Consider the following 5,542-nt stretch of genomic DNA (forward strand, 5'->3'; position numbering starts at 1 on the left):
TTTTCAGGTCACGCACGCAACTGTCAGTCTAAAACACTTATTATATTTCCAAAAGTTGCTTCCTTCCCACCGAATTCATGAATTAATAAACTTTATATTACAGCTCTTCTACTTAGCGTGTAGTGTGAGACCTTTCCGGAAATCTTTGAGTAGCCCGAGATCAAGGTTAGATTGGAAGATGATAGTTTGGTTGGTGAGTTCCCGAAGCCATAGAATTTGAACGCCAAATAAAAGTTGTGGTAAAAGATTGACTCGCAACGGCCTTGCCGCAGGGGATACACCGGTTCCCGTGAGATCACCGAAGTTAAGCGCTGTCGGGCGTGGTCCGCACTTGGATGGGTGACCATCCAGGCCGCCATGCGCTGTTGCCAATTTTCGGGGTGCACTCAGCCTCGTGATGCCAATTGAGGAGCTACTCGACCGAATAGTAGCGGCTTCGGTCAAGAATGCCATCATAACGACCGGGAGAGCGGTGTGCGGACCCCACGCCCCTCCTATCTGCATCCTCCTCTGAGGATGACACGGCGGTCGGATGGTCCCGGTAGGCCACTCGTGGCCTGACGACGGAGTGCTTTAAAAGACTGACTGTTCCTTAGCCTGACCTATACGTTCGCCATATATTTAAGGCAAGTTTCGTCATAAAAATTAAAACCACAAAGTAAATACAGAATACTTATATTTTGATGTATATTATGACATATACCGTACATCAACTATGAAAAGTGGAAGGGAGGGTTCCTTACCTCCGCTTCTTATCTTTCGTCGACATTTTTGTCACTTTTAGTGATCACAATATTCGTCATAAATTTCTTTCACGCTGGTTTCTGTCCTTCGCTACACGATTACATACGCGACTCTCCGCTCCAGCTCTGTGACTCCTTGAAAATAAAGCCGCCGTCAACTTGAAAAACTACGGATGTCTCTCCCCATAGAACTTGGCACCTAAGTCGATATGCTAACATTACAGTGTATGTATGTGTGTGTGTGTGTGTGTGTGTGTGTGTGTGTGTGTGTGTGTGTGTGTGTAGGGGGGAGGGGGGGGGGCTGTGTGCGGCCTAACGAGACTTGGAACTGAATCCATATACTTGTTGTTTATCGTCTGTATCAGATGCCACTGACTATGGGTTCCATGCCCGGAAACAAGTCTGAGATGTAAATAATTTTGAGGTGTAGCTCATAACATAGAAGAAGAAGTCCTTTGTCACAAAATCTAATATTTCTACTGACAGACGTAATAGGGCGCATGCTTCCAGGACCACCGACACACTACTAGACAACCAGCAATAAGGACTCTTCCTGTTAACGTGACCAAACGGGGAAGACTAGTCTAAACGTGGAGCCAGACGGCCGCTCCCTCTTCACCTACGCTGTGCCCTGCGTTTCTGTCTCTATCGCGTGATATGAGACACTGAACATCTCAGATGAATCCCCCTCTGCAGTCTACATTAAAATTCATCAAGTCCCAGGAACGTAACAGTGAACGGTTCTTCACCAGTTCTGATATTTCACCTGCAAACTGTTCAATCATCTACTACTTTCATGTGGTCAACGCTAAAAGAAAATGATCGAGTGTTAACACCGAAATTGTCTGATCGTTTTGACAACAGTTTATAACCTGTAACTCCCCACCCCGCTTTCGAGGGCGTGTATGTAGTGCATAATAAAAAGGGTCTTATGGATCATCTATAAGCTAAGTTCACCTGTACATTCAACTAATACTTCCTAGCAATCCAGACTGATTACGTTCACAGCATAGTTAGTCAGGACACCTTATTACTGTTTCTTAACAGCAGGTACGTAATTAAGTACCTTACAATGTTACAAGATACGACGGTAGATCTGTTGAACCTGGCAATAGCAATAAAACACAATTGCTAGCGATCTAGGCAAACTTGATTCTTCAAGAATAATATCAATTTCAGGTCGCCCCCATCTGGTGACGCGATGTCAAACATATATATCCGTCAGCGTATCGTCGTTAGTATCAACAGTACCTGAAGACAACGTGAGGACCGAGTATACAGTCGATAACAAGAAGGACATTGCCGTTGGTGGGGATGCTTGCGTGCCTCAGCGATACAGATAGCCGTACCGTAGGTGCAATCACAACGGAGGGGTATCTGTTGAGAGGCCAGACAAACGTGTGGTTCCTGAAGAGGGGCAGCAGCCTTTCCAGTAGTTGCTGGGGCAACAGTCTGGATGGTTGACTGATCTAGCCTTGTAACACTAACCAAAACGGCCTTGCTGTGCTGGTACCGCGAACGACTGAAAGCAAGGGGAAACTACAGCCGTAATTTTTCCCGAGGGCATGCAGCTTTGCTGTATGGTTAAATGATGGCATAGTCTTGGGTAAAATATTCCGGAGGTAAAATAGTCACCCATTCGGATCTCCGGGTGGGGACTACTCAGGAGGAGATCGCTATCAGGAGAAAGAAAACTGGAGTGCTACGGGTCGGAGAGTGGAATGTCAGATCCCTTAATCGGGCAGGTAGATTGGAAAATATAAAAAGGGAAATGGATAGGTTAAAGTTAGATATAGTGAGAATTAGTGAAGTTCGGTAGCAGGAGGAACAAGACTTCTCGTCAGGTGAATACAGCGTTATAAATACAAAATCAAGTAGGGATAATGCAGGAGTAGGTATACTAATGAATGAAAAAACTGGAGTGCGGGTAAGCTACTACAAACAGCATAGTGAACGCATTATTGTGGCCAAGATAGACACGAAGCCCACGCCTACCACAGTAGTACAAGTTTATATGCCAACTAGCTCTGCAGATGAAGAAAAGACTGATGAAATGTATGATGAGATAAAAGAAACTATTCAGATAGTGAAGGGAGACGGTGACTGAATTTAGGTAGTAGGAAAAGGAAGAGAAGGAAACGCAGTAGGTGAATATAGAATGGGGGTAAGAAAGAAGAGGAAGCCGCCTGGTAGAATTTTGCACAGAGCATAGCTTAATCATAGCTAACACTTGGTTCAAGAATCATAAAAGAAGGCTGTATACATGGAAGAATCCTGGAGATACTCGAAGGTTTCAGATAGATTATATAATCTATCCCAGTCATCAGCATTGTCAAAAATCCTAGACCGAGTGTCTGGCATATCTGCAGTAAAAACAACCCAAATAAAAGCGGATCTAGGACTGAGCCTTGAGGTGGGCCATTGTTAATGGTCTTTTGGTCACTAATGACATTGCCTATGATTACCTCAAATCTTCAGCCTGTGCTATGCTTATACATCTTATTACTGCGACTAACTGCTAAATAACATCCTTCCTCCACACTTCTACGATACGGCTTACTGACGTATTGCAGGGAGTGGCCAAGAGAAAATCATAGAGCTGCTACTGCTTGCGCAGTTCGTTTTTAGCGGCAAGCACAGTTTTGACAAATTGCGGTATTCCGGCTTTGAGGACCAATTCCACGCTGTATAAAGACGTAATAGCCATCACAGCTGCAAAGGAGGTAATCGGGAAACTGGAGCGTCATATCGCGTTCGCATACACTCACATACACAAACTGAAAAGCCAAAACATTATGACCACTGCCTACCGTGACGTTGGATGCCGCCTGGTGGCTTTAGGGGCACGTAACGCGGTAACTAAAGTATGTGAGCGGAGCAGACACGTACGGGGGATAACCCTAGCGAAGATATGGGCTGCAAATGGGAAAATACATTCAGATAAGCGACATTATTATTATTAAGCAGAGCCTGTGAACGAGCATTTCGAAAACGGCGAAGCTGGTCGAATGTTCACGTGCTGCTATCGTGAGCATATGTGGAAAGAGGAAGGACAGTGAAACTATCACTTGCCGCTAAGAGGTTGGCGGTCCACGACTCTTCACAGAACGTGGGGTTTCGAGGTTTATCTGCACTGTAAAATAGGATAGATGGTGATCTGTAGCAGCCGGCCGGAGTGGCCGTGCGGTTCTAGGCGCTACAGTCTGGAACCGAGCGACCGCTACGGTCGAAGGTTCGAATCCTGCCTCGGGCAAGGATGTGTGTGATGTCCTTAGGTTAGTTAGGTTTAAGTAGTTCTAAGTCCTAGGCGACTGATGACCTCAGAAGTTAAGTCGCATAGTGCTCAGAGCCATTTGATCTGTGGCATCTAAGTTACGGAGCACACCGATCATCGTACATTGTTGAACATGGAGCTCCACAGCAGACCACCTCTACGAGTTCACATGTTGAACCAACGACGTTGACAGTTCGTTTTATATATGACGGTAGTATCTGTTCCCGAAAGAACAGTTATCGTGGATGACCATGCAGCTTTGCTAGAAATGAAATGATAATTAGATGGACACACTAGCTGCAAACAGGCGTTGATGTACTTCATTGGGGACATGTTGAAAATGTGTGCCCCGACTGGGACTCGAACCCGGGACCTCCTGCTCACATGGCAGACGCTCTATCCATCTGAGCCACCGCGGGCACAGAGGATAGTGCGTCTGCAGCGACTTATCCCTTGCACGCTCCCCGTGAGATCCACATTCCCAACATGTCCACACCACTACATTCATAGTGCGCCTAATAGATGTTTGCCCATCATACTCATTACTCGTGGCAGAAGTACATCAACGCCTGTTTGCAGCTAGGGTGTCCATTTAGTTATAATTTCACTTCTAGCAAAGCTGCATGGTCATCCACGGTTACTGTTCTTTCGGGAACAGATACTACCGTCATATATAGTTAAAATATGGCTTCCCTGCCATTGACCTTCTTGTGCGAACGCACACGCTATGCCCGAACTCGTATGGGACTTGGTAGATTAATCTGCCACGAGTAATGAGTATGATGGGCAAACATCTATTAGGCGCACTACGAATGTAGTGTTGTGGACATGTTGGGAATGTGGATCTCACGGGGAGCGTGCAAGGGATAAGTCCCTGCAGACGCACTATCCTCTGTGCCCGCGGTGGCTCAGATGGATAGAGCGTCTGCCATGTAAGCAGGAGATCCCAGGTTCGAGTCCCGGTCGGGGCACACAGTTTCAACATGTCCCCAATGAAGTACATCAACGCCTGTTTGCAGCTAGGGTGTCCATTTAATTATCATGACAGTTCGTTCATCGTACATTGTTGAACATGGAGCTCCACAGCAAACCACCTCTACGAGTTCAGTTTCGACTGCAGTGGGCACGGGATCATCGGGATTCGACCGTCGATCAGCGGAATACACTTGGGCGATGGTCGTCTTCACTAACGCTATCATCATGGTAAAGGCGACTTGAAATGCGCAGCGCGTCACAGACACAGTAGTGGAAGCAGTATTATGCTATTGGGGGCGTTCTCCTGCGCTTGCTTGGGACCTGTGGTAGTAATTTAAGCCGCAAGATGTCTTACTCTACGGCGATGTCGTCTTTCGGCAGTATAACAGTCCGTGTCTCGGTGCCAGAAGCGTGCTACATTTGTTTGAGGAGCATTGCAGTGAACTGACGTTGATGTCCCGGCGACCAAATTCGCCTGATGTACGTCATATGGAATCCATCTGGGTCGCTATCGGGCGCCATAACTGTATACACAAACAAGTGGCCCGTT

General features: G+C 46.5%; 1 non-coding gene and 1 pseudogene across 1 annotated transcript; one reads left to right on the top strand and one right to left on the bottom strand.

The window, feature by feature from the left end:
* Positions 1-253: 253 nt before the first annotated feature.
* LOC124546349 lies at positions 254-371 on the top strand (annotated as a pseudogene).
* A 3,991-nt stretch (positions 372-4,362) lies between these two features.
* Positions 4,363-4,437, bottom strand: Trnat-ugu. Its single transcript has one exon. It is a non-coding gene; the product is annotated as a tRNA-Thr (tRNA).
* Positions 4,438-5,542: the final 1,105 nt, after the last annotated feature.

Source organism: Schistocerca americana, chromosome 8 (genome assembly GCF_021461395.2).
Source record: "Schistocerca americana isolate TAMUIC-IGC-003095 chromosome 8, iqSchAmer2.1, whole genome shotgun sequence".
NCBI lineage: Eukaryota > Metazoa > Arthropoda > Insecta > Orthoptera > Acrididae > Schistocerca > Schistocerca americana.